Source organism: Lotus japonicus, chromosome 3, assembly GCF_012489685.1.
Source record: "Lotus japonicus ecotype B-129 chromosome 3, LjGifu_v1.2".
Lineage (NCBI taxonomy): Eukaryota > Viridiplantae > Streptophyta > Magnoliopsida > Fabales > Fabaceae > Lotus > Lotus japonicus.
In genome coordinates this window covers 44,637,729-44,651,715 of record NC_080043.1, presented here as the reverse complement: position 1 = coordinate 44,651,715, position 13,987 = coordinate 44,637,729, and the positions used below count along the sequence as shown (strand labels likewise).

Below are 13,987 nucleotides of genomic sequence, written 5' to 3'. Positions count from 1 at the left end.
TGTTTAACACACTTGTGATGAAGAGCAAGAATTATAATTCAGATAAAGAAGTACCCTGGACAAAGCTCCACTTAGTCCAATTATGGTTCTCAAATCAAATTCTTATATGAAGTTCAGAATCCTTATCCATGATGTTATAGCCTCTACCTCTACTTGTTAGTTCTTAATCAAGTAAATCATTCAATTTCATTTACCAAACCTAATGCCTTAGTGCCTAGTCAATTCAATTGAAGAATGAAGTTTATAAGTTCAGGCCAACACAATAAGTTTCTACCCTTATTCCTAAGTGATAGCAAACAAATCAATCTAATCCCAAGTCCCTTAATCCTCACCAACTTCCGTTGTGCAAGAAGAAAGAAAAACACTTGTGTGCACTCAAGAGAATATTGATTCAGAGAAAAGATACATGGAAAAGAAACTTTATTCATATAAGAAAATAAGAAGTTTAAACCATAATCAGAACTAAGGTTCACTTCACCCAAAGTACAAAGAGAAACTAGCCAAGCATGGCTAGGGAATTCATAATGCAAACTAAATGAACAAAAACCTGAAAGAAGAGGGCCAAGAAGCCTCCCACAAGCTCCAAGGAACTAAAACTCTAAGTTTTGTTCAAAAAAGTACAAGATACCTAAAAGAAATAACAAAATCCCTATTTATAGAGTTTCCAGCGGTAATCCACGCATGTGCGGGGTCTCCACCACGCACATGCGTGGGCAAGACGCTCAAAATCGCACAATTCACAGCATCAGATTTTGCCACCACGCATGTGCGGGGTCTCCACCACGCACATGCGTGGCCAATCTGTCAATTTTCAGCTTTTAAGTCTGTTTACCACGCATGTGCGTGGCCATAACGGCGCACATGCGTGGTCTTCACGTTCCAGCCCCTTCCTCATACAGAACCACCACGCATGTGCGGGGTCTCCACCACGCACATGCGTGGTCTTTGACGAACGCACTGTCGCGGGTGCGTGCCAAAGTATTCTACTTTGAATGCAGTACAAGGTGTTGAACACCAGGATCGATCTCACAAGGACTCGGTGAGGTATTAATTGATAATAGAGTAAAACAAAGCAATTAAAAAGGGGGTTTGATTGATTTGATTGTAAAGTAACAAACAAAACTTAAAAGAGATTTAATCAGATAAAAGAAAGTGTTAGTCATCGGATTATAACATTCAAGTGCAACAAACCTTCATCGGTTACAAAAGATTAATTCTTCCTCATTGTTTCCCTAATTCGTGAGAGTTGATTAACTAAGCGAAAATCAATTCACAGTTTCCTAAACTAAGCGATTAAGAAACAGTTACGAACTAACATGAACTAAGCGAACATGCACCAACTCTTATTCCTAAACCTAAGGAATTAAGCAAACCCTAGATCAGAAATTGAGATGAAAAGAATTAATAAAGAAAGAAATTTGCATTAAGAACAGAACCTCAAGTTTGCAAACACAAGAATATTAAAAATCCTAAGACTAACTATGGAGTTTAGCAACTCATATTAGAAAAGAGGGAGAGATATGAGAGGGGAGGAGGTGAGGGTGTAATGGTGAGGTGGTGTGTGGTGAGGTCTAACAAAAGCCTAAACTCACTTATTTATACTAATAAATAAACTTGTTCATCAAGTAACAATCTTTGTCATCTAAATCTTTTCTAAATCTTCACAATATCGGGCCCACATAAAGGAGTAAGCTGCTGAACAATCAGGCATTCGTGGGTCCCATAAGAAGTCTGAATCTTCAATTGAGGTAAACATGAGAGTTGTAGATCTTTAAGTCAGCTTCGCGGGCCTTCAATCGGATCCTAATTCGGAGTTCTGTAGCCCAAGATATGATCATTTTAGTGCAGACTGTTCCAAACTCGCAGGATTAGCGACAGCAACTTTGCAAGGAATTTATGACCATGTTAGAGGCTGATTCTCAAATTGTGCTGAACATGAAAGTTGTAGGGCTTCGAGTGATCTTTCCAATGACATATTATGCGCCCAATTTGGATATTTGTAGCTCCAGGTTCAACCTGTTCTAGCAAAACAGTCACAGAAACTAAAAGTGTAGAATTAAGCACTTTTCCATGAATAATCCAAATAAGCACTAATGGTCAAAACATGGCTAAGTCATAACAATTAAGCACAAAAATATATATAATGAAGCTTTGAAAGACACACGTAAAGTGCATCAATTATGCGCTTATCAAATACCCCCACACTTAACCTTTTGCACTCCTGGGCAAAACTTAACTTCAAAAAAGATTCAGAAAATCAATTATGATAACAAGTACTTCCTAAAACATAAAAACTCAGCTCACACTTATCTTTGAGAAGTAGAAATTCAGATTTATGAGCAAGAAAACAACCACTTCATTTTCCACAAAGATTAGACAAATTAGATTCCATCACCTACATTCCAAGCCAACAAGAAATCGCAAATTGAACATCAAAGTTGGATGCAAGTGTTATACTCTCTACTCTCAAGTGTTTGGGCTTGTGTTTAATTATGCTTAAGCAACTCTCATCATCTCATGAAAATATGCATCTATCATAGGCTTGACAAGATTCTAACACACCAATTAAATTGAACAAATGCATACAAAGATCAAAGGACTTTTGAAGGTTGTAATGAGGCTAAGGTCAAGGAAGGATTTATGAAAGATATTCAGAGTTAAAACCTTAGGAAAAATAAGAGCAATGGGGAAAAATTCAAATTAAACTTACTCACAACCCCAAGAATTAACACATTATTCCTTATACAACTTTATTTTTTTCAACTTCCACTTCCTTTTCTTTCTTTAGTACCTTCCTTCACTTTGTAACTTCTCTTTTTTTCTTTCTTTTTCTTTTTTGACATTTGCATATATTTTTTTTTTTCAGCATTTCCATTTTTTTTTCTTTCAACTTTTTTTTTTCAGCTTGCTTACAATTTATCCACAAGGAAGGTACCTTTTTAGAGCAACTTAGACCATGCATTCAAATAAATCACCCCCGCACTTGTTGAATACTCATTCCCAAGTCAATTCCAAAGCTCTTACATTTCCTAAGGTAAGGTATCATCATTGTTTTTCACTTAGGCTTGTATTGAGCTACAAAAGAATGGAGATATTAGGCTCAAAGGGGCTAAAACAAAGGTTAAAACATGCAAGGTCAGCTTTTTAGGCAAATAACTTATTGAAAAAGAATGCCTTATCACTTCAATGTATACACATGAACAACAATTTCAGTCAGAATCAAGTCAAGTTCTGCAGTGCATATAAACATGAGGAAATCACACAAGAAAGAAGAGAATGATGGCAAAGACATTACCATTCAAGTGTTTGGTCCAAAACCTCACAAGGTATTCTCACATGGCAAACATATAACACAATGAATCCAACAAATCAATTCTCAATGCAAATCATGATGAACTCAAAATACAAGCAACTTCATCCAAAAGAGACATGAAACTTAACAGAAAAGTGGTTACATTGCTCACAAACTCAGCATCTCTAAAACTCATTGAAAAAGTGTGAACTATTTTATTGAAAACAATAAAAACAAAGCAAATAAATTATAATTGCAAACTATCCTAACTGAGGTTCTACTACTCCTAAATAAGATTCTCACCCCACACTTAAATCACACATTGTCCTCAATGTGAGGCACAAATCATCAAATAAATTAGACAAGTGTAATAAAAGAGAAAGGTTAGGAAAAAACAGGGATCAAGGGAGCTGGCGAGGCATGAAACCTGGTAATGCTCTGAAAATGCTATCACCTGGGTCCGGTGGAGGCCTTGCATTAAGGGGAAGCTCATAGTCTTGAGGCACAACAACAACAATCCACAAGTCAGGTGGCTTTGGAGGGATCTCATCTGCAACAATCTTACCAAACCCAAACTGTTTTCTAGCACCTTCAGCATGACTCATGACAATGTTCAGTTTGAGTGAAAACTTTTTTCGAGTATGTGTCCAACCTGAAATAAGAGTAAATGAAAAATCAGTACATTCAACAATCAACTCTTTGTCTGGAGGTTTCGGTAGAGGTTTCAAAAAGTATTCCTCCATTGAGGTTGGCTTCTTGCAATCAACAAACTCTCCAATAAGCACGACTTTTTCAAAAATGTCTAGGTTAATTAAAAGTGGCTTATGTGGAAAAATTGCTAATTTAGATCCACGTTCTACATCCATCTTCTTAACTTCATCCCCTGCAAAACATTTCTTGAAATTATCCAACAACTTATTTTCTTCTTCACTAGGATAAATCTTCTCACTCTCATAAGTTCTATGTGGAAGAGGGAGATATATTTCTTGTTTGTTGTCCTCATCATTAGAATTAGCATCAGAAGCAACATCGACTTCAAACTCATTAACATCACCAGAACCATCAGTGCTAGCATCAAGATGAGTATCAACACAAGGATTAACTTCATCATCAATCTCTGCATCAGCTTCATGTTGCAATGTGGGAGCGTGTGCAACTAGCTCGTTAACTGGAGCTTGTAAATTCGCAGTATCTTGCAGGTGTTGATTAGCATTTGCATTGAGATTTGCAGACATTTGGTTCAACATGTCTTGAATTTCTTGCAATTTGGAAGGTTCCTCGTGTCGAGGTTGTTGAAACTGGGCTTGGTTTGCTTCATATTGCTTTAAAAGGTCTTCCAAAAATTGGGGTGGATCATTCCAAGGTTGATGGAATTCCTCTTGAGAATAATGTAGATCATGAAAAGGATATTGAAAATCCTCTTGCAGATAGTAGCATGGTGGTGCATAAATAGACTGCTGGAATTGCCCTTGTGGATGATAGCAAGGTGGGTCACACCAAATATTTTCAAAATGCTCTTGTAGATAACATTGAGGTGACTCAAACAATCCCTATTACAAATGATGATGACAACGAGAAATCTTTAGAAGACTATGGGAGCAGTAGCCACGAGGCTAAGGATCATGAAAATGATAGACAGAATTTCAGCACCTGTGTGATGTTATCAAAACCCATCTTAGCATTGAAGTTTAATCAAATGAAGATGCAGGTAGAAGCTCCCGTTGTACTTTCCCAATCCTTGAATTCTTTAGAAACTTCTGTCACCTCGGTTCCATAAGCAGCACAGTTGTACAAATACAGAAATGTATATTTAATTTGGAGCAGCAAAACCTGGGTTTAGAGTTGAAAATTTCTGTGCCCACTAGGGTGGGCAACTTTTATTTTGGTCCACCGGTGGACCATAGTTGACAACCATTGGATCTTGGCATATAAGAATATTCTTTAGATGAATGGTTAGGATTAAAAGGATAGTAAAAGGGTAAAAGTGTAATATACTTTATCTTATTATTAAAAATAAACTAAAAAATAATAATTTAATATTCTTGAATGTTCATCAATGTTCTCCATGTTCATCTCCACCCAGAAATTCACGCCCACACTGTGTATCCAAAACGCAGAACCGAAAAAAACACAACATTTTCCTTTATCCGATGTTCTTCCTCAACTCATACAACCAAACACAGCCACCATCTAAGAAAAACTCATTTCCCACCATGTTCTTCAATCACTACCCATCTGTTTTTATTTTGATAAGCCAAAGTGGTTAATTAAAGGGGGCCCTTAGTACGTAGCACTAGAAGAAGATACAAAGGGGAAAAAGAAAAGCAGGGACTAAAAGGACGAACATATGTCCAAAGCCAAGCATCACGAAGAAAATAGGAGCACAAAGCAACCTATCTCTGTCTAAAAAACAATGAAACCTTCGAATATAAACATTAATTCACTCCCTTGCAAAGTCTATGAATAAAACGCCCTTACAGACCAGAGTCTAAAAAAAACGCCCTTATAAGCAATTAAGCCTCATCAAACAAAATCATGAATTTGTTTGAGGCTAAGAAAGCCACTGCTGAACAGGTACCAGTCTTTACAACACAGCAGCAGTTGCAGGAGAAAAACGATGAGAGGATCACGAGGAAGAGGGAGAAACCACTACACGAATCTGACTACCAGAAGCAATAACATTACTCCAAGTAAGTAATTTACAGAGGACCTCGACGCCGTGGTGGCCTGGAGAGAAGAGGTGGCTCCAGATCTGTTATAATGAGAGAAAGTTTTACGGCGCGGCGACAGGGTTGGCTCAAGTGAACGCCTTCTGGTTGATTTCACCGGAGCACGACGAGATCCAGCTCTTGCGCTGCCCCCTTCCCCGCGCCGCGCGACCAACACCTTCGTCGTGGCTTCAGCCCTCGATCGAACCCGCACCCGACCTGGCACCGCCTGTAAACCCCAAATTACAACAACCCTGCAACCTACGAACCTCCTCCCAGAAGCGTGAGTGAGGGAAGCGTGAGTGAGGAGAGGGATTTTTTTTCCCAGGTTATCCAGATCCAGTTTAGAGAGAAGCGTGAGTGAGGAGAGAGGGATTTATTTATTTTTTTGGAATTTAATTTTTATATATTTTATTTTGTAAATTACTACTATGACCCTTGGTCCACCCGTGGACCACTTTGTTAATTGACCATCCTAGTGGGCACCGAAAATTTCGCTGCATTGAAATTCAAGAATGCACGTTTTGAGATTTCGTACCTCACATAGGGATGGCAAAGGGTCCAAGACCCATTGGGTAACCGCAAAAAATACCCATAATGGGTAGGGTAAAAACCCGCTAGATGGATATGGGGTTGGGTATGGGTAAATACCCGTAAAAACTAATGGGTACGGGTGCTACCCGCACACATATTATACGTATGCATACACATAATTGGTAGTATATGTTAATTAACTTAAAGTATAACTTCCTAACTTCTTTTAAAAAATATGTAAGTGAAGTCTTAATATTATATATACGAATCATAATTATTCTCACTTATTTTTAAAATAAATTATTAACCGACAACTTTAGGAGTTTATCAATAATCTAAATTTATAAATTTAAAGCTTCAATTCTCGCTTATTCCTTTTATAAAATTTATACCTATTCCAATGATTTTACTTCTTAAATATTCGGATGATCGTTTGTATTTTTAATTTATGCTTTTTATTTTATAATAACAGTTATATTTTGATTTTCTATTAAAAAAAGTTAAATTTTCGCTAGTTAAATTGCGGGTAACGGGTACGGGTATGGGTATATAGGTACCCACAGGGTATGGGGACGGGCATTCAGACTGCTACCCACGCGGATATGGGTACGGGTACGGGTACTTTTTGAAAAGTCGGGTATAGGGATGGGTACTATAATACCCTACCCAGATCCTACCCATTGCCATCCCTTCACAAAACGTGAAAGGAATAGTCAAATCTATACTTATATTAAAACACTAACATTCCAAGAATTTTTCTGTAAGAAGAGTCATCCAACCCTTTATCAACTAATCCCAAGCTTACATATGTTCCCTCATGTATTATTTTATTACTTTTTATTCTCTATTTCTTTATTCTGATGGGGCCTTTTCTCTAAAATAATACTATTTTATTCTCTTTCACTTCAGATGGACCCCTCCTCTCTCAAATAATATTATTTTATTCTCTCTCTCCTTCAATTTATTTTTTTCCTTCATTTGTTTTAATGATTCACTTTCTCCATGCATTATTTCCCACACTTCCGTATTCTCTCCAATCATATTTATTAATCCCCTTTTATATGCTCTTTGAAATTCTTATTAAAATTTCCTTTGTCCCATAAAATTTCCTTTGTTAATAACATAATTTTTTGGAACTCGATTCATGGACTTGGTTCTTTTCAAATTCTTATTATATTTTTCTTTGATTTTTTTGAAACTCGATTCCTTAATTTATTTTTCTCTCTCAACTAGAGCTTTTACCCGTGCGCTGCACGGCGAAAAAGATTATAAACTTTGTACATGAACAAATTAAAAAGACAACAATCCATTGAAATCCAAATATGAATACGAATTTCATTAAACTTACGAATAATTTGAACTCAAATTGAATATCTTTTGATTAGAATCTCTTCTAAATTCAATAAAGGCACAAAAAATACATAGATATCACAATTAGTTAATTCATCTTGGACTGCCATCTCTTCCTTTCTATAATTGAAAGTAGCTATCCCTTAAACTTTATCTACTGGGTGTATTATTTACGTAATTCCTTGAGTTGACCCTCGCGTCTTCTGTTTGTGCTTTGGCGGACTACGCCCATTGTCAGATGTCCATGGCGGATTGGTTCACGATGGTTCACCCTTCGAGGGGGACTAGGTTTGAGATGCTTGATCAGGAGGACCCCGACTCATGGGTGGTCGACCCCGCTGGCCACCGAGCGACTTACTCGGGGAGAATAATGGAAGACCGTGTCGATAGTATGGGACACTTGACGGAGGGAGTTCTGAGGAGATGTACCGTCAGCTTTAACCTGCCACCCGGCGTGCACTGTGGACCCGGTGTAGGAGTACCACCACCACCGTCATCTTCGGACGACGAGGACCCCTCGGAGGAGGAGCCTGTGGGAGGGACTTCATCGAACTCTAGCTCACCTACTGTTGTTGTTATTGATAACCTTGGTTCGGGTCCTGGACCCGTGAGACCATCACAAGAGCATGTCGCAGTAGCGAGAGGGGGAAAGATTTCATACATTGACCTAGTCGTTCTGGATTCCGACTCGGACGATGACCACGCTAGCATGAAGTTGTGAGTGCTGGGGTGAACTCCTCTGGACATGATTAGAGTAGGAGTAGCGTTATAACTCTGGTCGTCATGTTTCTTTTTGGGACAGGGTAGGTTCCTGACCGTTAGCTTTTTGTGTGGTTTTCTTTATGGAATTCACAGAGAGTTGGTCGGACTAGGAGGTCTTGCTTAGGCTGTTTTGGGCCGACCTATTCTCGTTTTTAGAGGACTGTGTTGCGAACACTTGACATTTCACTTTGGTTTGTACATATTTCCCACGGGCGCCACTTTCGGTTACTTCCCGTCACTGGAGGATACTCGTGACGTGGTCCACTACTTACAGCGGGGGCTGTAAATATATATTGTACATTAGTTATGTTGTCTTTTGCTGTAGAGTCTTTACTTCGACAAGTCTTTAGTTTTATTATTTAAAACAAATCGGAAAAAAAAATATTCACGTTTTTCCGCTTTATTTTCTTTTTGGTTACTAAAGTGATGCCACCGAAATCGGGGTGTTACATACCCCTTGTACCCCTATTAATAATAAATTAGTGCTACCCAAAGTTAGCTGTTTCTCAATTTTTTCTCCTTATCTACCAGTTATTAGTGCTACTCAAAGTTAGTTGTTTCTCAATTTTTTGAGATTTCCTTATCCAACAGTCTTCACTTTGTATCTTGTACTTCTTTTTCCTTCATTTTAGTGGGTTGGGTACCCCTTGTACCCCTATTAATAATAAATTGGCTGCCTAATAAATTAGTGCTACCCAAAGTTAGTTGTTTCTCAATTTTTTGAGATTTCCTTATCCAACAGTCTTCACTTTGTATCTTGTACTTCTTTTTCCTTCATTTTAATGGGTTGCGTACCCCTTGTACCCCCTATTAATAATAAATTGGCTGCCTAATAAATTAGTGCTACCCAAAGTTAGTTGTTTCTCAATTTTGTGATTTCTTTATCCACCAGTTATCACTTTTTGAAATTGAACAAAGAAAAAAAAAACTACTTGATTTTTTTGAATTTGTTAAAAATCTAGTCTATGTTCACGGAAATGCAGGATTGCACAACCCTTTTGATTTGCACTACACTCAATCATGCACTTTTACCATATAGCATTGTTGCTATGTTTATAGCTCCCACACTTGAAAGTGGCATGGAATGTCAAAGAAGTTATAACAAACACATGCAATTAAGTATTCACAGTGACTAAAGTGTTTTCAAGCATTTCAAACCAGAAAAGATTAGTTCCACTGTCACCCAATTAAAACATCTTGATACATAAAGCTGAAATGTGACTCCAAATCTGTTTATGACATGAAACTGAATAGAATCCAAACTAAACACACAACAAAACAAAATGGCAAACAAAATACCAAAGCTACCAGTTTCCTAAACTTATTCCTAAGTGAATGAACTTCTTGTATGGTAGATTCCAAGAGTTGATTAGTATCCAACAGATCTTTCTCCAAAGTCAATACCCTTGCCTTTTGTGCTTCCACCTCATCCATCATTTTTTTGTTCTTCATCACTAGATCATTGATAAGCTTGGTTGATACTCGACTTGTCTCATCACACCAAATAAAAAAGTCACAATGTTCCGGTCTACCAAATTTTTGACAGCCAAAAAACATCCTCCCTGGGTTTTTCAGTTTTAGAAACTCTGACAGTACAAGGATCACCACAGAAGCATCTTTGCATGTTGGACCCCCTAATTGATGATGTGCTTTTGGAAACAGAGGAAGCTGATGAATTGCCATTATCCATTGCCTAGGACAGGAAATTATGATATAAAGTGAGAAAATGCTACATATATTTTGTAATTTAGAACAAAAAACTCCATACATGTGACCAAAACAGCACCTAGTGGCTTCTTTGTTAGAGTAAATTCTTGATGACTAACATGTATATTCAATAAAATTGTCTGAAACTCTCAGTGGAATTTGTTCCCCTGGAAAAACTAGCAAAAGCCAAATTTCAACTATATATGTGACTCTACCATATATTGACAAATAAATGTCCTGCAGCAAGCTCTTAACTTATAACGATAAAAACCAGATGTAAATTACTTTCATTACTATCACTTATTTTAAAACCTTATATATATCACTGTCCCTCAAAACAAATCATATAGTTTTGACTATGAAATTTATCATCCATAATAGAATTGATGCAGCATGCGCTAAGCATAGAAAAGAAACTCATTGTATTTGAATTCACAAAGATTCTATTTCTTAATAAGACCACAACCTGAAGGACACTTTCACATATATAGTTGAAAAATAATAGTTAAGAGTCACATATGTGACTCTACCATATATTGACAAATAAATGTCCTGCAACAAGCTCTTAACTTATAACGACAAAGACCAAGATGTAAATTACTTTCATTACTGTCACTTATTTTAAAACCTTATATATATCACTGTCCCTCAAAACAAATCATATAGTTTTGACTATGAAATTTATCATCCATAATAGAATTGAAATATGCTGTTCCTGCAGGACAAAAATTGTAATTGGATTAAAATATGCTGTTCCAGCATGCGCTAAGCATAGAAAAGAAACTCATTGTAATTGAATTCACAAAGATTCTATTTCTTAATGAGACCACAACCTGCAGGACACTTTAGCTTGAAAAGTTAGCTTCTAAACAACAATGAATTTCAAACACTCCCCAGTAAACAGCAATGAATTTCAAACACTCCCCATGAACAATTTCTTCTAAATAAACAACAATGAACAACAATGAATTGATGCAGCCTGGAGTATATCACACTCAGAATTCTTCACTAAGGATAAATCCAAATTTGATAGCTATAAATTGATTGCAGGTGATAACGAAATAAAGAGATCACCTTGTATTTCAATTGCTTGGCCTCACACCACTCAATCTTTGATAAACTCAATTTCATGAAAATCATTTGTAATTCAATTTCAAACAAAATAAGTCGCTGGTATGCAAGTTCAAGATCTAACCTTCGAATTTTAGACAAAATTAGTCGTGTGGTTGTGCTTGCTAGGGTTTTAAAGTTGAGAATACGCACCGTTAGATGAAGAGAGGTAGATGAAGAACCCTAATCGCCAGCCTTGATGCAGAAGATGAGGGAAATGAACCAAATCGCGAGCCTTGCTGCAGAAGATGAGGAAAACGACCCAAACCGTGAAATCCAAATCGGGAGCCTTGGGACGCACAAGAGAAGGTGGACGCACCTCTTGTGAGGGACGCACAAGAGAAGGTGGACGCACAGCCGCCGGCGAGGTGGTCACTGAGCAAAGATGAATTTTGAGAATTAGGAATTAGGGTTGATGATAGTAAGAGAGATTAGGGTTCATGAATTCTTTAAGGTTTATGGTAAATTATAATTTAGATTAGGATTAAATCAGATATTTGGAAATTCAATAAAATAAATTAAAACATATTTTTAGTTGAGGGATTAAGTAAAATAGTTAACAAGTAAAGGGACCAAACCGTGAAATATAAAACTTATTATGATACCAGATGACATGGAAACCTATTACACTTGGCTTATTTTGATTGGCACTAAAAGGGGGGGGGGGCATGGCTGCTGTTTTAAACTGGAACAACATATTTAAGCTTGCCATTAACTTTAATTATTCCCACATTCTTTTTAATGTGGTTTTAATTATAAATCCCCTTCCCCATGTTGTTTTCTTCTAGGGTTTTGTTACCAATAGGGGTTATTTTAAATGCCTGTCAATCTTCTTCTATGAGTATTAACTTGCATTGGTATTGGAATTGATGTGACTCTTCATGAGTTTTACGTGTTTGTTGGCCTTCCATCTTCTTACGTGCATCTATAAATTAGCATGACCATGGTAATCTCACTCTATGCCTTTGTCAAAACCCTTTCAATCTCCTTGAATTAGTTCTCATTTGCCCCAATTGGTTATCTGGCATAAGTGCAATGTTCATAATTTTAAACCTAATGCAATTACATATATACGCGCGCATTTTTGTTTCACTTTGTAAATCTCCAATCTAATAAATTCAAATATATGTAATTGCATCTTCATAGAAAAATCATTTATACGGCTCATGTGTAGAATTGTAATTTTTTGCCACTTAATTCTTTTTTTCAAAAGCTTTATATTGGTTAAATCAGTGTATGCGTGCAAACACTATAATTGAAGGCATAAATTTATGTTTTTTTAATATATACATCTTTATTATGATTCTTCTTTGATTTTTAGTATATTAAATTTTTGGCTTAAATGCATTTGGTGCCCCTGATGTATTCCAAAAGTGCACCGAATGCCCCTCCGTCAGGTTGACGTTAAAATCCTAACGGAGGAGCTGACGTGGATATTATTTTTACTTTTTCCTTTATTTTCACTGATGCCACGTGGATTTTATCAACTAAAAACAAAAAAAAGAAAAAATGAAGGATTTCACGTGCTGGACTAAATTGGGATTAGGGTTTAGTAAAATCCCCAAATTGGAACATAGGAACCATCGAACCAGAAGAAGAGAAGAAGAAGAGAAGTGTGGCTGTGAACCCTGATTTGGAAACCTTCGAAAGAGAGAGGTTTAGGCGAGTAAGTAATCGCGAGGAAGAACCAGAGGCATCCATGGCAAGTAATTTTTCAACAAGGAGCTCTGCGTCCAGTGGGTATGGTCGAAGGAGGAACGTACTGTGCAAGTGCGGTGTTGTTGCTCCGGTTATCACTACTTGGACGAATGAAAATGGTAACATTGGGAGGCGTTTCTTTGGATGTGGAAGGTTTAAGGTAATTTGCCTAATTTTTAGCATTCTATGAAGGTTGATTGTCTCCTTCTATTCTGTTGTGACTGAAATTTCCTAGGCATTTTCATCATCTGTATCTAGTGGACTTTCTAGATCATCAGTAGATCCATCTTCATTGTCAAAATCATTAAAGCAGGTTGGATTATTGGCAGCATCATCATCCTCTTCTTCTAAAGTATAATCTGGATTTCTTTCATCTTCTGGAACTTCTAAAGCTGGCCTCCAATCCCAACTCTCATCAAAATCACTGTCATCAAGACTAAACTCACTGTCATCCCCTTCTTTGTTTCCCTCTTCATTTGTTACCTTCTTTTTTCCTTTCTCCTTCTTCGTGTCCTTATTCTTCTCCTTCTTCTTGTCCTTCTTTTTCTCCTTTTTTTTTCTGAGATTTTAGTTGTCCCTCAACCTGAGATTGTGGTTCTCCCTCAACCTGAACTTCGACAGTATCATTAACTCTTTCACCATTACCTTGCCCCTCATTCAATGCCTCATTATTAACCCCCTCACCATTGCCTCCTTCACCATTAACTCCTTCACCATTACCTTGCCCCTCATTCAATGCCTCATTATTAACCCCCTCACCATTACCTCCTTCACCATTAACTCCTTCACCATTACCTTGCCCCTCATTCAATGCGTCATTAGTAAC

At 37.2% G+C, this 13,987-nt stretch overlaps 1 long non-coding RNA gene across 1 annotated transcript; it reads right to left on the bottom strand.

Annotated features, from left to right (window-relative positions):
• Window positions 1–9,775: 9,775 nt before the first annotated feature.
• LOC130742993 (uncharacterized) lies at window positions 9,776–11,930 on the bottom strand. Its single transcript, XR_009021320.1, has 2 exons — window positions 11,617–11,930; window positions 9,776–10,339 (listed from the first exon to the last, which is right to left on the bottom strand). It is a non-coding gene; the product is annotated as an uncharacterized LOC130742993 (long non-coding RNA).
• Between the last annotated feature and the right edge of the window lie 2,057 nt (window positions 11,931–13,987).